Genomic DNA, 21,997 nt, shown 5'->3' on the forward strand with positions numbered 1-21,997 from the left:
ACATTATAATTGTGTAATAACAATAAATTATTATTTTCAGTGTCTTAAATATAGTGTGACATACAGCAAACAATTAATATATACAATTATGCACTCTATAAAAAACCATGCAGTATAACACATTCATCTACTATATCATCTGCACTGCATGTACAGTTCTCTCTCCACCTGCAATATCACGACTTAGGTGCCCTTGAGCAAGGCATCGAACCCCCAACTGCTCCCCGGGCGCCGCAGCATAAATGGCTGCCCACTGCTCCGGGTGTGTGTTCACAGTGTGTGTGTGTGTTCACTGCTCTGTGTGTGTGCACTCTGGATGGGTTAAATGCAGAGCACAAATTCTGAGTATGGGTCACCATACTTGGCTGAATGTCACTTCACTTTTACTTTCACTTTCATATCTTATCTAATAAACTGATAATAAAAGACATACACGACTCAATAAGTGTCTGAATTTGATAAATATTCTGCTGTTAGACACAAGGAACAACCTCTTTCTAAAGAGAGAAAGTGTTTGTAACACACAGCTGTAGATGTTGTAGTTTACTGCATCATTTCTACAGTTTGAGCTTTATTCTCTGTATATGATATATCATATTGTACCTCATCTGTTAGTCTTCTGAATCTTTCTGTGTCATGAGAAACTAGAAATAAAAACACAATGTCTGATTATCTTCATAAACGGTTCATATAGCAGATAAAATGACAGTTCAGGATTGATCTGACACATTCAGACACCAGAGAAATGAAAGACATGTGACAGTGTTTTATCATAAATACTCACAGTTTGGTCTGCCGCTATTAATGCTGTTAAATCTGACTACTCTCCGCAGATTGTTCTCTCTTGATTCGTCAGATTGAATCTTATCCTTCCTTTTTGCCATTTTTTTTTTCTTTTTCTCAGAAATATCCCACACTGAAACCTCTCATGGATGTTTCTCTGCTAGTGATGTTTAATATATATTGTAATCATGCTTCAAGCTGGTACTTGAAGACTAGCTAAACCCCACCCCCATCTCGCCCCTCCTGAAAAAGGTCGCTAAATACGGGTGGTGTTAGCGCAGTGGATAAAATCATATTCACTAAAATCATATTCACGACATTGTCTGATGAAATCAAATACACAAACGATTGAGACAATGGTTGTGCTGTGATTTCGGCTATACTTGCTTGTAAAATAGAGTTAGAAGCAACAGAATATATATTATTTTAAACTGAAAGTGCTGCTCCTCTCTGCGCTCGGTGAACAGATCGTCATATTTAACTTTATGTGTCGATGGAGGGCGGAGCTACAGTAGATTTGCTCTTAGTAATAGACACTCAGAATAATATTGTTATTATAAACACTTAGTAAGAAGAGCATTTTCCCAGCGTGCATTAAAGAAGTGTTAGCGCGAGAAAGATGCGAAAATGGAGAAAGATGCGTAAATGGATGCTGAGTAGGTGTACGGCGATTACGTTTTGGTTGCACCAGCAACTAAAGCAAAGTCTGAGGTGTGGAAAAGTGTTTATAATGAGAATAATGAGTGAACAATGACGCACCATCAGTGAGCGCAGGAACGAGCTGAAGACATCTACAGTGAATTCAATAATCTCGACTAAAATTTCCCAATATGCGTCATCTCTCCCACCAGGGGCGTAGATTACGCGGGGGACGTGCCCACTTTTATCATCACGGAAATTCGTCCCCCGCACTTTTTCGGGCAAGTGTGTTCGCATAAAGGTTTTCAAGAGCTGGTGTGAATAAATAGTATAGATTTAAACTCAAAGAGACAGGATAGTCTACGCATGACCTGATGTTTATTTCGGACCCAGAAGGCGAGATGGACATCACGGAGCGCTAAACACTCAGTGTGTGTGTTTCATTCATATTCTCGCGCAGAAAGTCATACCAGAAAACTCCTAATATGGACAATAGCGTCCAACTATCGCTGCATGAAAACAGTTGTTTTTGGTTTTGGTTTTGTTTAAAATATATATATATCTCCAGCAGGTGATAAATAAAGTATAAGAACAATGCAGTGCTAATTGACAAAGCATTTATTACAGTACAGAAACTATTCTGCCTTATTATGTGATAAACAGTGTTTGTAGTATACAGTATAAACAAATCATTATTATTTGTTATTGTCCAGCAGTTATAGATTTCTAAGACAATTAAAAGCTAGAAATTAGAGAAAAAATGTAAGTTGCCTATAGTATCCATCTATCTCTTGTAAAATGATGTCTTTATCATCACTTTTTATCAATTTAAATAATCCTTGCTAAAGAAAAGTATTAATTTCTATTATTTATTTAAAAAAAAAAAGTAGTCGTAAGTAGTAGTAACGTAGTCTAGTCTACGTTAGTTATGAATACATTATGTTAAAACGTATAAATGACTCATTCTTGACAAAAGGCAAAAGAGCTGTGTATGTGCGCACATTTGAATAATGTCGGGCTGTAAACGGGTTCGGGCTTTTAAAAAGCTGTCAATCAAAATGTACTTGTCGGGCTCAGGTCGAAACCTGTCGGGCCTAACTTTTAATGCCCGATTACAGCTCTACTCCGAGTTGCGAGCTCTGATGTCACATAGCACGCGAAACAACTCGGAATATATGTTCATGGTTAAGACAACAGAGCGACGATAGTAGCTATGGAAACTTTAAATTTAATGCATGTAATGGTATGTAATTTATATTTTAAAAGGCAACATTTAAATAAATGTACTGTTGAGATCATAAGTTTACTCTTGCAAAAACTGCAAAAGCTAATCATTAAAAATGAGGGATCATAAAAATTGCATTTGGTTTTATAGGTTATAATTTTTTTTAATATCTCTGTGACATACAACTGGGAATTCTTATAAAGTCCACGTGGTTTATTATAAATGCAATGCTCTTGAGAAAGAGAAAGTGAAAGTGAAATGATTTCTGTAATGATTCGTGTATTACTCTTGCTGTCTCCTGCTTGGGGTTTAGTTTCAGACATAACAGTTTCATTTAGTTTTCCCCAACGTTTCATATTCAAATGTTAGATTTGAAACATTATTCTCATGACTGTAATTTCAGTGTAAATGGATTCTGATAACTGGCAATATTTTATTGATACTGATTTCATTTGATTGGTAAAAGTCATACAGTTTAGTAATGTTTAAAATAGATGTGAACTCTGGAAATCTCATGATATTCACTACATTTATAGTTTTTTATTTAAAGGACTGTGAGATCAACCTCTTCTAAGGTCTGACATGATATGGATGATTTGATTTTCTCTGTAATACTGCTCATCTCCAGTAGAGAGTGACACTTGACTGTCTGTCACTCAATCACATCTGGATCTGCCTCTGGATCTGTTTCTGTCTCTAGATCTGGATCTGCCTATAGATCTGGATCTGTCTCTGGAGCTGTCTCTAGATCTGGGTCTGTCTCTGGAGCTGTCTCTAGATCTGGGTCTGTCTCTGGAGCTGTCTCTAGATCTGGGTCTGTCTCTGGAGCTGTTTCTAGATCTGGATCTGTCTCTGGAGCTGTCTCTAGATCTGGGTCTGTCTCTGGAGCTGTCTCTAGATCTGGGTCTGTCTCTGGAGCTGTTTCTAGATCTGGAGCTGTCTCTAGATCTGGATCTGTCTCTGGAGCTGTCTCTAGATCTGGGTCTGTATCTGGAGCTGTCTCTAGATCTGGGTCTGTCTCTGGAGCTGTTTCTAGATCTGGATCTGTCTCTGGAGCTGTCTCTAGATCTGGATCTGTCTCTGGAGCTGTCTCTAGATCTGGATCTGTCTCTGGAGCTGTCTCTAGATCTGGATCTGTCTCTGGAGCTGTCTCTAGATCTGGATCTGTCTCTGGAGCTGTCTCTAGATCTGGATCTGTCTCTGGAGCTGTCTCTAGATCTGGGTCTGTCTCTGGAGCTGTTTCTAGATCTGGATCTGTCTCTGGAGCTGTCTCTTGATCTGGATCTGTCTCTGAATCTGTCTCTTGATCTGTCTCTGGAGCTGTCTCTAGATCTGGGTCTGTCTCTGGAGCTGTTTCAAGATCTGGATCTGTCTCTGGAGCTGTCTCTTGATCTGGATCTGTCTCTGAATCTGTCTCTTGATCTGTCTCTGGAGCTGTCTCTAGATCTGGATCTGGAGCTGTTTCTAGATCTGGATCTGTCTCTTGATCTGGATCTGTCCCTGAATCTGTCTCTAGATCTGGATCTATCTCTGGAGCTGTCTCTAGATCTGGATCTGTCTCTGGAGCTGTTTCTAGATCTGTTTCTGTCTCTGGATCTGTCTCTGGAGCTGTCTCTAGATCTGGATCTGTCTTTAGATCTGTCTCTGCAGCTGTCTCTAGATCTGGATCTGTCTCTGGAGCTGTTTCTAGATCTGGAGCTGTCTCTAGATCTGGATATGTTTCTGGAGCTGTCTCTAGATCTGGATCTGTCTCTGGAGCTGTTTCTAGATCTGGAGCTGTCTCTGGAGCTGTCTCTAGATCTGGATCTGTCTCTGGAGCTCTCTCTAGATCTGTTTCTGTCTCTGGATCTGTCTCTGGAGCTGTCTCTAGATCTGGATCTGTCTTTAGATCTGTCTCTGGAGTTGTCTCTAGATCTGGAACTGTCTCTGGAGCTGTTTCTAGATCTGGAGCTGTCTCTAGATCTGGATCTGTTTCTGGAGCTGTCTCTAGATCTGGATCTGTCTCTGGAGCTGTTTCTAGATCTGGAGCTTTCTCTAGATCTGGAGCTGTCTCTGGAGCTGTCTCTAGATCTGGATCTGTCTCTGGAGCTGTTTCTAGATCTGGATCTGTCTCTTGATCTGTCTCTAGATCTGGATCTGTCTCTGGAGCTGTTTCTAGATCTGTTTCTGTCTCTGGATCTGTCTTTAGATCTGTTTCTGGAGCTGTCTCTAGATCTGGATCTGTCTCTGGAGCTGTCTCTAGATCTGGATCTGTCTCTGTAGCTGTTTCTAGATCTGGAGCTGTCTCTAGATCTGGATCTGTCTCTGGAGCTGTCTCTAGATCTGGAGCTGTCTCTAGATCTGGATCTGTCTCTTGATCTGTCTCTGATTGGTCTCTGGAGCTGTCTCTAGATCTGGATCTGTCTCTGATTGGTCTTTGGATCTGTCTCTGTCTTTGATTGGTCTTTGGATCTGTCTCTGTCTCTAGATCTGGGTCTGTAGCTGGATCTGTCTCTTGATCTTTATCTGTCACTGGATCTCATTCTCATCTGGTCACATTGTGTTTACATTCAGAGCTTACAAAGTTATAATATCACCCTGTGACACAGTGTTTCATTTTCATCTTCAGTAACATTTATTTTAGTGAAATTATCTGAGATATACACCACATTTAAGATTAGAGAGACACTCTGGACTTTACCGTGATGGTAAATGTGAACAAATCTGTGGTCAGTTTTTCCAGTCTAGGCGATCAAGTCAAGTTAAGTCACCTTTATTTATATAGCGCTTTAAACAAAAAAGATTGTGTCAAAACAACTGAACAACATTAATTAGGAAAACAGTGTGTCAATAATGCAAAATGACAGTTAAAGGCTGTTCATCATTGAATTCAGTGATGTCATCTCTGTTCAGATTAAATAGTGTCTGTGCATTCATTTGCAATCAAGTCAACGATATCGCTGTAAATGAAGTGACCCCAACTAAGCAAGCCAGAGGCGACAGCGGCAAGGAACCGAAACTCCATCGGTGACAGAATGGAGAAAAAAACCTTGGGAGAAACCAGGCTCAGTGGGGGGGCCAGTTCTCCTCTGACCAGACGAAACCAGTAGTTCAATTCCAGGCTGCAGCAAAGTCAGATTGTGCAGAAGAATCATCTGTTTCCTGTGGTCTTGTCCTGGTGCTCCTCTGAGACAAGGTCTTTACAGGGGATCTGTATCTGGGGCTCTAGTTGTCCTGGTCTCCGCTGTCTTTCAGGGATGTAGAGGTCCTTTCTAGGTGCTGATCCAGCATCTGGTCTGGATACGTACTGGATCCGGGTGACTGCAGTGACCCTCTGATCTGGACACAGACTGGATCTGGTGGCTACGGTGACCTCGGAATAAGAGAGAAACAGACTAATATTAGCGTAGATGCCATTCTTCTAATGATGTAGCAAGTACATAGGTTGTTATGGGAAGTGTTTCCGGTTCCGGTTTACCTAATTAATGCAGCCTAAAAATCCTTTAATGGATTTGGATATTAAAAGCATATTAGTATGTTATGTGTATGCCAGGTTAAAGAGATGGGTCTTTAATCTAGATTTAAACTGCAAGAGTGTGTCTGCCTCCCGAACAATGTTAGGTAGGTTATTCCAGAGTTTGGGCGCCAAATAGGAAAAGGATCTGCCGCCTGCAGTTGATTTTGATATTCTAGGTATTATCAAATTGCCTGAGTTTTGAGAACGTAGCGGACGTAGAGGATTATAATGTAAAAGGAGCTCATTCAAATACTGAGGTGCTAAACCATTCAGGGCTTTATAAGTAATAAGCAATATTTTAAAATCTATGCGATGCTTGATAGGGAGCCAGTGCAGTGTTGACAGGACCGGGCTAATATGGTCATACTTCCTGGTTCTAGTAAGAACTCTTTCTGCTGCATTTTGGACTAACTGTAGTTTGTTTAGTAAGCGTGCAGAACAACCACCCAATAAAGCATCAGTTTTGCCATGAAGTTTCAACCTTTTCACTAAACTCACCTCATATTTTCAGAATAGACTTTAATTGATAACCATTCATTTACATTACAGTTTACATGTATTAATTCAGACACTTTAAATCTAAAGAGACATGCAAATTAAGTAATACAAAGTTTTAGACATAATTTAGCTAGAATTAAGTAAAAAAGAAAGCATAGAGGAAGTTTATTTAAATTTTTATAGCAGAATGCAGGTTAAACGCTGATGAAAGAGATTCTGCCTCTGATCTTCTCCAGTAAAATCATATTTCAGATACCTGAGGAAGTGAAAGAGTCTGTGATCATTTGTGCCTAAAATTATTAACAAACACATTTTCCTCACTGAACTTTTGTCATAAAATAGAAAGTAGCCAACAACATCAAACTAAACACAAGTTTTCGTAAACAGAAATATTATTCAGATTTATTTTTACAAGACGTGTCAGCCAGCATTATTCCAGCATTTATTACAGTGAAATTCATTCTAAAAATTTCATTTTGTTAATATAATAATAATAATAATATATAATAAATCATTACTGTCAGTGTCTTAAATGTATATACAGTATCATACAGTACAGTAACATACTGTAAAGCTTAATTTATATGAAAACATGCAAAATATGTAAAAACAAGACAGTCTTCTACACCGCCTGTCCTAACTATGGATATAAAACTGTTTAATCTAATAATTTTAAATAATATTAAAAATAATATGATAAACTGGCTAAGTTGCTGCATAATTTGTACATAGTTTGAATATATTTCTCTGTGTATGATGTGTAATATCTGACCTCGTCTGTGTCTCCATCTGAATCATCAGAATGAATCTCTTCAGGTTTGTCTGGATCATGAGAAACTAGAAAAATAAAAACACAAGCGTCTGATTATCTTCATCTACAGTTTAGAAGCAGGATTGATTTGATAAACACATTCAGACTCCAAGTGCCTCTTCTTCATATTAATACATCTGAGATGATTTGACAGATCTCAGATCTTTTAATTATGACAACTGATCTCTAGCTGATTTGGTTCTCCAAGCAAGATCTGGATGAAGTTGTCTGATCACCGTGTTGTCATGTTCACTGGAAAGGGCAGAAATATCGATCACCTGATCAGCCGTGCAGTGATTGGTTGGTGGCATAACAACATAATGACATCATATGCTTAACAGTCCCTCCAGGATTTCGCAGAACTTTTTTCAGATTTTTGTGGCCTAAAAGGACTGATTTTGCTGCTGCTTTTCTCAAAATTTGTGGTGATATTTGCGGCATTTCTTATTGTTTCTTACTCACCCTAATCACACATGTACATCTCACACACGTCTATCTGATGTCTGCATTTACATGCAAAATTTATTAAAATTGTTTGTTCATCTGCAGTACGTCTCTAAGATGTTTCCTGTCAGATGTCTAATAGACATTTATTAGAACACATGTAAAACTGCTTCTGTGATGTTTATCGGAGTGCACAGCAGATGTTTCCCAGATCTTTAGCAGACGTCTTTCAGATGTACTTGTGCTGTCTGGGTAGTTGAGATGTAGATCAAATTAACTTTCATTACTGTCATTCATGAAGTCTAAATATAATTTAATAAATACGTACATATATATTAGGGGTGTCCTGACTAAGGATTTTCAGAGTCGAATCGGAATTTTCGACAGCCATAATTACTGATGTTAACACAAACAGGGAAAATGTGTGACAAATATCTTGCAGATACAAACGGGTAAACAATGTTATTGTGCTTCGATTAAAAGATAGTTAACACTAAATGTCAGTGAAACCCTAACAATTCACAATTTTTACAATATTTCTCTCATTATAAAGTTAGCCTATATGACAGTAGTTATAAATGTTCTGCGTTTCTGTTTTGAGCTGCGCGTGCTGAAGATGACCAGTAGAGTGGGCATTTGATAGCACGTTTTAAATCAATGGGATTAAACTCATAATTTCATGTAGAATGCGCTTTGTTATTTATACAATCTAACGTTAATATTAGGATTTACAGGCGGTCTGCAAAAAGAGTGTCTGCGAGGCTCTGAATGAACTCCTTTTGTGGCCCGTTCTTCACGAAACAATGTGCAAAAGCACGGAAGCTAAACTCTAAAAATTCACAGCGTTTTCTCATTATAATAGTATGTATATAACAGTCCAGTCGTAGTCTTGGTCAAGTTTTAAATCCCTGCTGCCATAATGCTCCTCTGTCGGTCACGGATTATAGAAGTGATACATAAATCTATAGGGGTGGTTGGATTAATTCAAGCACTTTAAGATGTTAATTTGAAGCTTCTTTCTTTTCAGAAAGATTATGAAATTGAGTTTTATTCATGGGGACAACCTATGAAGGATGAACAAATATCATCACATTAAAATAACTTTCAAATTATGTAATACTGGCTCGAACTGGGTAAAAATGTGTGAAGGATTAAAAAAAAAAACACTCGAAAATATTAGAGCATTTCTGCCACAAATTGTTCGTGTAGTTTACTGTTAAATCCGTGGTGACTGCTGTAGATTTTGCGTTTGTTGAGCAATGTTTTTCCTGGTTTCCATATCAGTGGCGTTTGTTCTGATGTAGCTTTAACAGAATTCTTCGCTGAATTTGAATGCTTCCCACAAGATTTCACAGAGATGTTATTGACTCTGTGGGGAATTCGAATGCTTTCTTCTGTGTGTATCAGCGCTGTTTATAACGGTGTCTCGTGATCGAGATCAGCGCTCGGGTCCGGCTCGACCAGATAAACGGGCTACAAACGAGTAGCGCGGATTCCTTCCGCGTTCGGTTCACTCATCCAGTGTACTTCTTGTGAATCGGTCATGATGAGAACGGAAGTCTGTTCATTCCATTATTTGGAACTGAGGAACGCGTCTTTTACTGAATGCGCGTTGCGATGACGTCACTGGATGCGTCTATTCGCAATTATCTGGCGACCTTGTGTGATTTTGAAAATTTTGATTCAAAATCCAACTCCCCATCCCCAAAAGAAACTGAATTTCGTGTAGTGCATTCGTGAAGCCTGTGAGTTACTCAAATTTACTTTTTAAACTGACTTTTTCTCTCAAGCTTTATGCTTAATTTATTTGTAACACATTAACCTCTTTCTGCAAATTGTATGGTGTAGTGAATATGACAGCACCCAAAAAAACTATCAATACAACCCAGCTCCATTCTTTGTGAAAGATGGATAAAAAGGTGCACAGGAAACAAAAACCTCGAAAAATGATATGCGACCTGTCAAATCACAGAGATGCTGATAGAGATGCGGATTAATATTATCACAGGACCTCTGTGTTTAGTGAAAAATGGTGTTTATTTGCGGGGGAATTTTTACTTTACAAATCACAGACAACCTCAGCAATTATTACACATGACTGGAGGTCACCAGATAAAACTGATCCCTGCTTAAAAAAGCTTCGGAAAATATGCGGCACACTCCTGACAAATATTGCCTGCACCTTTTTTGGATCGAGCAGCAGCTGTCCATATAGCATTCAAAGCCTCCAGAAACTGATCACTTTTCAACACATCTGACTGGAAAGCTTCAAAGCGTCATCTCACCACATCATCTGGATCATTTCTTTGTATTTGTAGAAGTGTTTTTCCTGTGTTAAGTATTGTGTCTGGGCATGTTGTCTGATTATTGTCTAATCAAGTCCTTGAGTCGGGACGAAACCACAGTGATGTATTTGTCTCACTTCTGTATGTTCAAAAGGTGAAACACTTATATTTTTATTCTATTCTTTGATTCTATTTTTGTTGTCATTTTGAAATCAAAATATTACAAAAACCAATCAGGGTATGACTGGACAAGAGCTGACCAAGAACTAAAAGAAATACAGGGCTTTAAGACCAAACTAATAAAGGACAGCATGTGCAAAAAACCAACAACAAAACAATAAAAAACATATACAGAAAATCATGACCAAACCACCCAAAACTGAAATGAAACACAGTGGTGTTCAATTCTGCTGATAAATGATGTTTTATTAACACGGTTAATACAGCTGACTTACCTGTCTCCATTGATGGTTCATCAGCATCCCCCCTCCACCCCATCTCCTCCACTTACAGGGCATTTAACTCTTTTATATGAGGAGGGTGCTCTAGGTTCGAGCTCTGAGCCCTTCCCCGTTTTACACCAGCAAAGATCAACACTTTTGATGAATATAACTGTTTTATCTTAAACATTATAAATACTCACAGTTTGGTTTGCCGCTATTAATACTGCTCCGTCTGAATAGACTCGGTTTCTTTGCTTCTTTAGATTGTAACATTTTGTCCTCTTTGTTACAATTTTTCTCTTCTTCATGTGCTTATTTATCCTGCGGTTCGTGATGCTCCATATATGTTCTCCCATTCATCAATTTCTCTTACATTTACATTTGTGTTATCTGTTAAAAAAAAACATGAAGTTTCCATTTAGAGTTAAAGTTTAAATGTAATGATTGCTGTACAATACAGGTCAGTTTCAATATGATACAAACATAAATGTCCAGATTAAAATAATTAAAATAAATAATACCAAATAATTACAGGTAAAGTGTTTTCTTCAGCATGTGATGAGATGAAGAGGAAACATCTGGTCTGAGATCAGTGCTGCTGTGTCTGTGTCGAATGAGCTGGAAACTCGTTTAAACACCTCCTCCAGACTGAAACTGCATGACTCACACTATAAAAAGGTAGGTGACAGTTTATTATTATTATTGACTGATATTTATATTCTCAAAATAGCCAGATGTCATCTGATATTATTACATGGCTCCATGGGCGTAGATTACGTGGGGGATGCGGGGGACGTCCCCCCCCACACACTTTTATCATCACGGAACTTCGTCCCCCGCACTTTCTCGGTCAAGTGTGTTTGTATAGAGGTTTTCAAGAGCTGGTGTGAATAAATATAGATTTAAACTCAAGGAGACATGATAGTCTGCGCATGACCTGATGATTGTTACAGACGGAGAGAGCAAGATGAACATCACTGAGCGATAAACTCTCCTGCAGTGTGTGTGTGTGTGTGTGTGTGTGTGTTTCATTGTTTCATACTCGAAGCCGGAGGGTTTTAAAACAGTTTCGTCTTTTATTGCCTTAATTATTTTGTGGTGAAACGTTGTGTAATAAGTGATTTGACTGCACCGTTTCCCTTAAATGTCTGTTTAGTTTGAATTTGCCTCCTTTAGGCTGATACAAGACTCCTCCATTTCTGTCTGGGTTTATTCTGCGAGAACAACTGGCTGGATGTACATTATCCCTTTAGCATTAATGGATAAAGGTGGAGTGGTAGGGGCTGTATTTCTGGATTTACAGAAAGCATTTGATACTCTAAACCATAATAACCTTTTGCATAAACTGTATGATTTTACATTTTCTATACATTTTGTAAATTTAATCAAATCTTACCTTTCTTCCCGTTCTCAATTAGTAAAAATAGATCATTTTAAATCAAATTTATTAGACCTATCAACTGGTGTTCCACAAGGGTCCATACTGGGCCCAATTCTTTTTAGCTTGTATATTAATGATTTACCTAAGGAGTGTGAACAATGTAATATTCTTATGTATGCTGACGATACAGTCATTTTTACACATGGTAAAAATGCAGAAGAGGTTGCAAAAAAGTTGACAGACGCTAAGGCAAAAGTTACATCCTGGCTAAATCAGAGTTTTCTGAGGTTAAATGTGTCAAAAACAGTCTGTATGTTCTTTTCCAAAGGACATAGGCCTGATACAAAGCAGGACATTTTTATTTCAGGAGAGAGATTACAGGTCGTTTCAGAATGTAAATATCTAGGGGTACATCTGGACTCCTGTCTTGGTTTTAAAACTCACATAAAAAAAGTTTGCAAAAAGATTAAATTTCACTTGGCTAACTTTAGGTTTATTAGAAATTGTTTATCAAATGAGGCAGCAAAGATATATTTCCACTCTATGATTCTTTCTCATGTCACATATTGTTTGACAAGTTGGTCAAATACACATTCTATAGTCCTAAAACCATTAGAATCACTATACAAACAAGCACTTAAAATTTTAGATAAAAAACAATTCAGCTTTCATCATTGTCACATTTTAAATAAGTATAACTTGTTTAACTGGGAAATTCTAATCAACTTTAAAAACGTTTGTTTAGTTTATAAGATCATGCATGGTTTGGCTCCTCCTCCTTTGGCTGATTTTATTAAATTTAAATCTATTGAAAACAGAATTACAAGAGGAGTAATTAGAGTGGATTGTATAATTCCACGTAGGAAAACATCGTTTGGCCAAGCTGTTTTCTCATACAGAGCTTCACATCAGTGTATACTGTACCTCACTCAATTAGAGAGTGCTCAACATTTAACTCTTTTAAGCTTAATCTTAAGAAATGGCTTCTTCATAACCAACAATGTGAACATTAATGCTGCTCCTCTATTATTATTATTAATCTTATTATTAATTTTATTATAGACCTAATCAGTCATATTTAACTCATAACAATTTTTTTCTATTGTATGTATATTGTCTTTTGTATAATGTTCTTAATTGTATTTTATAGAGGTGTTTACAAGTTCTAGATTTATGATTGTTGTAGTGTATTGTTGTAATGTTTAACCTTTTTTCCTTTTTCTAGTTTAGAGCCTAATAACATCTGGCAAAGGGACTACCAATGAAAACTAGCCTTCGGGCTAATTTGGGTACATTTACATTTATGAATGTTAATTAATGTACATTGTCCCTTTTCTAAATAAATAAAATAAATAAATAAATAAATCCCTTACTTAATATCCGTCTATCAGTGTATACACTGAGTACCCTAACATCACCAACATCAAGTTTGTGGCATTATTTCTAAATCATCTCAGATGCAAACGCACAAGGATTGAAGCACGCTTATCATATTGGAGTTAACTTATGCTTATAACGTTGCCCAGTTTACAGTGGGACAGATTTTTCATTAATGGGCTAAATGTATAGCCGCTTGTTGTTGTTCTGTTTGTTTTTTCAGACCATAAGAATCATGTGATTGAGCACAAGATATGTTGATGCATGTATAATGACTAGTCACATGCACACAATTCAGAACTTCTGTATATGAAGCAATAGAATAATCCTGCTATAAAAACTATTTTGTAGAACCCTATTTTTGTGACAGCATCACCTAGACAATTATACTCAGAAATTAGTTTTCAAATTAGTTTTTTTTTTTCACTTTAATTTTAACATAAGAGCATTTGTAACTTGAATGGTTGAGGCTTTTTGTAATTTGCTTCCCATTTTTATTTTAGCTGTGCAGAAACAGTGGATTATGCTGGTGGATGCACACTGTTTTTGTTGATATTATATTCATTTATTATCGTAATCATAAACACCAGATGTAGTGCAAACAGTTTCCCCATTTATTAAGCCAGTCATAGGTCAAAGATAAACTGAATTAATTTGCAACTAATAAAACACAAGTCTTGCCCAAACACACACACACACACACAAAGAAGCTTACTGACCTACGATATATATATATATTTTTTTATTTTTATATTATATTTATATTTTCTATTCTGATCGCATAGTTACATCTTTGAGCATGGCACTGAACCCCCAGTTACTCCCCAGACTATGGATATATAGCTGCCCACTGCTCCGGGTCTGTGTGTGTGTGTGTGTGTGTGTGTGCACTGCTCCGAGAGTGTGTTCAGGGTGTGTTCACTTCTCACTGCTGTGTGTGTGCGCACTTGGATGGGTTAAATACAGAGAACCAATTCAGAGTATGGGTCACCATACTTGGCAAATGTCACCACTTTCAGTTTCATTATGTGACTCTCATTGTAATTAATTAATGACTGGTCTGTGATTTTATGCATTTCCTTTAATTGGGAGATTAAAACAAACAAACAAAAAAAACATATTGAACATCATCCAGCATCTGTTAACAAATGAATCCAAAAAAAACACCTGAGCCTCCAGCAAGCACACGGTTACACATTTACATGATCAGTATTACAGTATTATCTATCTGTCTGGAGCAGGAGATACTGTAGATTGAACAAAAATAGCTAACTTACTGTTCTCATCCTGGAACAACAGATGTCTGAGTGAGATGGGGTTTTCAGATGACACACACACACACACTCATGCATGACGACACGGGAAAACAGTCTCTTCTGTCTTCTGACTCAGTCATGAGTTAAAGAAACAGAAAACTGGAAGCTGTTCAGGTGTTTTCCCAGCTCCATTCCACACATTCCCTTGTGTCTGAGTGGTTTCTGCTCAGTTTCATCAGGAGTGTTGTGACTCCGTTTCATCATCTGTCATGGTTTTTCCATAGGTCTTTAAACTCCAAACCAGGTCTCTGGGTTTATCCGCCAAACAAGCTGATCAAACTGAACAGGTACACTCACATCATTCTTTTTTCATACATTTCTCCTTTAAACCACCAAAAAGCCCGTCTGAACACTTGCATCACAAGTGTAGTGTTAGTGAAATAAGCTGCTGATTTCTCTTTGTTTTACTTTGTAGTACAGATCAGTGAAGGGTTTCAGGTCAAATAATAATCCTGACTGGAGCAGCTTTACTGTTTCCAAAGATTCACACTGTTAACAAAACAACGATATGATATGATTTCCCTTCCAGTCGAGAATTTCAGATGATTCATTTCACATTTAAAGCTTTTTCGTTTAATGTTTGTTTGAATGCAGTATCAATAGTGCTTTCGTAATAGCTTAGTACTACTCAGTCATTTACATTTATTCATTAGCAGATTTTTTTTCTTTCAAGCAAGTTTCAAACGAGAAATAAATCAATCGGTTTATCATAACCCAGGCAATCTCAAGTAAAAGACACTTTTTACCGTTTCTACAGAACTTCAAATCAACGGAGCCGTGTTCAGGGTCGTTCATGAGAACAATCTCTTCTTCTTTGATTTTAATGGCGGTTTGCGAACCAACATCCAAGGTGCATACCGCCACCTACTGTGATGGAGTGTGAAAAGAATGAATAACCCTCCTATATCCTACTATATAGACCACTATTCTTAATACATCTCATGACTGCATGCATTTGTTTCCTTGAATTTGGACCATCATTTAATAAGCTAGTTATATAAAATTCTTGGCATCATACTGCTTGTAATTCTTGCTTAAGAATCCTCCTTTGTATTTCATATGTCTTGCATTTCTGCATAACATGCTCTACAGTTTCCTCTACTGAACAGACATCACATAGACCTGTGTCATGTTTCCCTATAATGTGTAAAGTGTGATTTAGATTTGAATGCCCTGTTCGTAAATGTGTGAAAATAACTTGTTCTTTTCTACTTAAGTTGTGAATTATTTTGCTTTTCTTTATGGTTTTTGAACCTTGTAATAGTGGCGTCCTGTATGACATGAGTCCCACATATTGCTTATTGCATGCTTCTGAAATTAAATGTTTTCCTTCGGATCTACTGAGTGCAATGTTTATATTTGGTTCTTTCATTTTAATTGATTCTTTGGCAATCTTGTCTGCTTCCTCGTTACCTTGAATTCCCACGTGTGCTGGTACCCACATAAATTTAATTATTATTCGTATCTGTCGTAAACCGTATAACTTTATCATGATTTCAGTTAAAATGTCAGTTTTATTTGTTTCCAATGATTGTAAGCTCAAAAGCACTGCCATTAAATCAGAACATATTATTACTTTATCCGGTCTAACTTCATACACCCACTCTAGTGCCATTAAAATAGCTATCATCTCTGCTGTATCCTTCCAGCCTTCCTCATAGAATGCAGCCCCTGTCCTTCCAGTCTCTGTACTCTTTGACTCATCTGTATAAATTTGAAGAAACATGTAGTATGATTATTTTTATATACTCATATACATATGTATTTAACCTAACTTGTTCATTCATTTCCCTTCTGTTTTCATGTAATTTTATGTCTATTTCCGGTTGATCTATTATCCAGGGTGGAATTGGGGATACCCACATGGAAAAAACCTATATAAACATATATGTTTCAATATAGGTTTTGATATATGTTTTTTATATATGTGACATATATACAATTGGCCGTTTTCCTATATTATATGTACATATATGCACACATATATATGTACATATACATGAACACATATATGTACATATATGCACGCATATATTTACACATATGTACACATATATATGTGCATACATATACCTATATAGGTACATATATGCACGTATATATGTACCTATATGTTCACCTATAATAGTACAATTAAAATCCATAGCTGCTAGGCAACATAAATAAAAGTCCAAAATGTAGAAATGTACATTATTTACTTACTCAAGATCAATCAAATAGTACAAGAACAAAAAATATAGTACAAGAACAAAAATAAGATAAAAAACCTGCTAGGCAACATAAATAAAAGTCCAAAATATAGAAATGTACATTATGTATTTACAAGAACAATCAAATAGTACAAGAACAAAAATAAGACAAAAAACTGAACAGAAAAAAAAATTATCTTTAATATTCTTTGAAGGTCTGTCATGACGCGCCTCATCATCCTCCTCTTCCGCTGACTCCTCCTCCTCCTCTTCCTTCCTGCACTATCCAATGATGTTTGATAGGGTGTCTGAGATTTATTTTTTCCTCTTTTTTTTTTTACAGCGGCACACAAATTTTTCAGCGGATAGGCGTTTTCGTCCACACGGATCTGGCGTTTTGGAAGAGTGAAACCGATGTTTTGAAATCGTGTCCCAGAGTGGATATATTTGTAAACGCAGCCTTTGCGTATCGTCTCGACGGCGAATCCGTACTTTTCTGAAAATATGGTGTCATCAGCCCACGTCTCGCCCCTAGTCAAACACCACTACATCACGTAACAGCAACAAAAACATGAACAAACACTGAACGCTAACATTAACACGGATTAATAAATGTATTGTTCCATGTTCGTTTGTGTACCACGCATAGACAGTAAAAGAAATGGACACAGCGACCCCATTGGAACTCAATTGAGACAAGTGAAGCCCATTTTTAGCGTTTTTTAGCACTTCCGTTTCTGACGCGCAGACTCAAACTAAGCTTGATGACGTCAGCAACCTGTCTGACAGATGTAAATCTTCTAGTAGCTGTGCGTGCAAACTGCCATCGTTAATCTTGCAGAGACGGCGAGCTTGAGCGGGGAGTTCTTTGGCGTGAGTGAGCAGGAGTAAGTATTCTGATTAATTATTTTGTATAGTATTTTAAAATGTAACGCCAGGGCTTGTATCTATGGGCTTCTCTCTTGACGTCTCCCCGATTGCCTGCGAGCTTCTCCTCCTGTATGTACGGTAATTTCTCTACTGTGCGACAGAGAGTCGAGTGGTTATGACGCAATTAATAGCCTATTTTTACAAAAACTGTTTCTACGGGGCCATAATGTAACATAGAAGGTAATGGAGCCCTTTATACATTGTCGTGTATTTTTAGAAATAAATAATGGAAAAATGGAGTCTTTAAACGCCTCAGATGTAAAGTTATTCGCTGTCAAAGTGACGCCAAAATGAATGGGAGTCAATGGAATGCTAATGCAAGTGAAGTTCTGCTACAAGATGGCGGCTCGTGGCCGACTTCAATTTCCGGTCGACTTCCTTCCCGCCTGGTACCACGCGCAGCAAATCCATGTCTTCTTCTCCGTTTTAAGTGTATCTCTGTGGCAGAATTACAGCGCCACATGCTGGTCTGGCATGTATACTACATCGGTTTTGTGTGGACGCAGATATTTCTGAGACGAGGGAAAAAAAGATCGGGGTTCCATCTCCGTGTGGACGGGGCTGAAGAAGTATCGGGTACTTACGGTTATGGACAGAAATGTAGCAGAGTAAAGAGTACAATATTTGCCTCTCAAATGTAGTTGAGTAAAGTCATGAGTACTCCCCAAAAATGATACTCGAGTAAAGTAAAGATCCCTCAAAATTGTACTGTAAAAAGTACTGTACTCAAGTAAATGTACTCCGTTACTGTCCGGCTCTGTATATCATGTTAATATATTGCCATAGTTAAATTCCATAACATGCCAATTACATGTGATACCAATTTCACATGTTCGCACATACATAAGTTCTTGCATAATTTTTTTCGTTTTTGCCTTGATAATAGAAAATATGAGCTAGGCATCATGTGTGACAGTCAAAAATGGGATATGAGCTACAAAATGACCAGATCCTGCCATTAACTATATAGAAGACATATCTTGTATGTATAGGGCTTATATGTGGATATGAAGAAGCAATACAGGAGACCTATAATTCCTGTATATGCACATATATGCACCTCAATTTTGCCTATATGTGGCATATATGCGCATATATCCACATATAGATTCTTTCCATGTGGGCTACCACTATTGGAGCAAATGATATTGACTCTAGCCCAGCTTCATTAACTCACTTCTTTATTTTCCATGCAAATCCTTTACCAGTTGCATTTAAAATTTCCCAGCAATCATTCATAACTTCCCTAACAGGATGACTATCTTTTTGTCCTTGTTGGTTTACCCAGTACGCCATTGCTAGTTTCTGTCTTCTTATACTTAATGCCATTTCTGATGTGTCTACTTGTGATGCTGCAATGGGTGTGGCTTTAACTGCTCCTAAAATTAGTCTTATGCTTTAGCTTGCATAACATCTAATTTCTTTAACAATGTTGATGATGCCGACTAAAAACAATACATCCATAGTCTAGGGTTGATCACATAAGCCCAACATAAATGCTCTTTAATGACTGTTTATCAGCACCCCAATCTTAACCTGCTACTGCTATCATTACATTTAAAATTTTTCCACATTTCTTTAATATAAAATCTACATGGTCCTTCCATGATAACTTGTCATCAAACCATACTCCTAGATACTTAAAATTTGACACTTTCTCTAAAGAAGACCCATATAATTTAAGTAGTTGATTCTCTTTAATTTTCTTCCTTGTAAATATTTGGTAACATGTTTTAGATATTGAGAATTTAAATCCCCATTCTAACGACCATTTTTCAACTACTTCTATAGCTTCTTGAATTTTATTAATATTAAAAGATATATTCCTTCCTCTTTTCCACATTATACCATCATGATAACAATCTTCTTCTTCTTCTTCGGTAAACTTCTTCTTCTTTGGTGTTTTTTTTTTTTTTGGCGGTTGGCAAACCAGCTTATAGGTGCATTACCGCCACCGACTGGACTGGAGTGTGGATCAAGATTTATGCATTATCTATGATGGGGAAGAGGCCAAAAAAAAAAAAAAAAAAAAAAAATATTATATATATATATATATATATATATATATATATATATATATATATATATATATATATATATATATATATATATATATATTGTCTAAAGAAACATTTCTATTTTCTTTTACTTAATTCAAATTCTCTTATAAACTTAAGGCATGTTAAAACAAACCTGAGGTTATGAGTGATGAAAAGGGACTTTTCAATGTAAGGTAAGTAAAGAAATGAAACCTCAGTCTGGTTCATGTGCTAATAGCCTACAAATTCCAACCAGAAGAGATCACACGTTTCCAGACTTCTGGGGTAAAAAACAAACAAACAAAAAATAACAAAAAAAGAAAACAATCTTGCAGCCAAGCAGCAGCAATCGTAGCATAATGACTATAAATGTGCTGGAGAAACAAAATGGCAAGGATATATAATTATTTATTAATACATTTGTGTTTTCAAAGTCAGTGTCAACTACAATGATGAAGTTGATGCTGACACGCCATCTCCACAAGTAAACGCGCATTTAGAGAGAAATTTAGCTTTCATACAGATTACATTATCATAGAGTATTTGTTTTCTTTTAGAATTGGTTTGGCTAAATTTAAGTCATTAAGTGACTTACATTGCATTCAGACTTACAATTTTCTCCTAACGTGTTCCCTGGGATTTGAACCCACAACCTTGTGCTTGCGCCTACTGCTTCCCACCGACTGAGCCAAAGCCCAAAGTAAGCCCACATGAGCCAATCGCGTTTCACCTGTGGCTTACCTTTAAACCCCCAGGTGGTCTAAAATCCTTTCAGATTACCACCACATCCGAGAGCACTTGCTTAACACAATGATCCAGCTGTTTGAACTGAACCAGAGGACACTCATTCAGTGGTACGCAAGGCACATTATTTGTCCCCTGTCCCCACAGCAGCAGGAGTTGTGCAGCCCATTTCAGCACTGGGTCACTGTTAGGCACACTAGTCCTTAACCCAGACATGACTGTGTCAAAGCTGATTCCATCTTCTGGTGCTTCGACATCCGGTGCAGACCCAGCTCCGCCTGCTCCTGTGACCCGTTACACCCAGAGGAACAGGTGCCGCCGAGCCCTGGAGATGGAAAACGGAGTCCATAAGAAGAAGTATGTGCGAGGGGTTACTTAACACGTGCACCGAATGTGGGCAGCCCAAAACTAAAGAGTTTGCCATAGCCGATATGGGAATGCCACTATTTGCTCACGCTCCTCAAATGGAAAATCTTTAGATTATCGGTTGGCACATTGTACATTCAGACACCAGAGAATCTGAACCTGGATTATGTATTCATAACAGTTTTATATATAATATTATAAATACTCACAGTTTGGTTTCCCACTGTTAATGCTGTTGCGTCTGATTCGACTCAGACTCGTTTTCTCTCCTGGTTCGTTAGATTGTCTCTCTTCTTCTTTCTTTGGTATTTTTTGCTTTCTCTGTTTAATTCTCCTCCAGATTGTGATGCTGCACAGATCTTCTGACAAGAACTATTTTCTCTTTTTTTTTCATGATCTTATGAAAGAGAAAGTGGAGATATGAGATTTGTTTAGTTTCATTATATCACAAAAATAAGTGTTATGTAGAGAATTAATAATAAATAGCACAATCTACAACACAAATAAAGATAACAGTGTGATTACCATGTGATGAACTGAAGTGAATCTCCTCTGCAGCTCTAAGGACTCTTTACTCTGGCATGATCTGGAAATGCAGGGCATTTGTTAGCATTTTATTAAATGCACATTTTAACAATACGTACATTTTAATTTGTAACAAATTAAGTAATGTGACAATCTTAGCACATGCATTTATAATACATTTAGCGTAAAAATCCATGTATTTAACAGGCTACTGGGTACTTTTAATGCTCTTTTACAAACTATTTTATGGACATATACCATATAATTAAATTATATACATAATACTGCACACCCTCCGCTATTATCACCTGGGGCAGGAATTCCCCCTCTGTTCGGACCACGCGCCCCTGCAGTGGCTCCACCACATGAAGGATATCACCCGTTGAGTAAGTGGGTTAAGTACAAAATGATGAACACCTGTGTCTGCTTGCAGTAATTGGCCTGGAGAGACCAGTTAAAAGAGAGGCTGGAGAATATGGTGGCAGAGAGAGATGGGACGGAGACTC

The 21,997-nt window shown here is 37.3% G+C and overlaps 2 long non-coding RNA genes across 3 annotated transcripts; both read right to left on the minus strand.

The window, feature by feature from the left end:
* Window positions 1–6,779: 6,779 nt before the first annotated feature.
* LOC132116861 (uncharacterized) lies at window positions 6,780–16,007 on the minus strand. Of its 2 annotated transcripts, XR_009425711.1 has the most exons (6): window positions 15,445–16,007; window positions 15,014–15,187; window positions 11,146–11,292; window positions 10,825–11,014; window positions 7,414–7,478; window positions 6,780–6,897 (listed from the first exon to the last, which is right to left on the minus strand). It is a non-coding gene; the product is annotated as an uncharacterized LOC132116861 (long non-coding RNA). The 2 variants fall into 2 exon arrangements; XR_009425710.1 differs by having other exon boundaries at window positions 6,786–7,478; window positions 15,445–16,006.
* A 5,484-nt stretch (window positions 16,008–21,491) lies between these two features.
* On the minus strand, window positions 21,492–21,970 carry LOC132116605 (uncharacterized). Its single transcript, XR_009425649.1, has 2 exons — window positions 21,909–21,970; window positions 21,492–21,552 (listed from the first exon to the last, which is right to left on the minus strand). It is a non-coding gene; the product is annotated as an uncharacterized LOC132116605 (long non-coding RNA).
* Between the last annotated feature and the right edge of the window lie 27 nt (window positions 21,971–21,997).

Source organism: Carassius carassius, chromosome 36, assembly GCF_963082965.1.
Source record: "Carassius carassius chromosome 36, fCarCar2.1, whole genome shotgun sequence".
Taxonomy (NCBI): domain Eukaryota; kingdom Metazoa; phylum Chordata; class Actinopteri; order Cypriniformes; family Cyprinidae; genus Carassius; species Carassius carassius.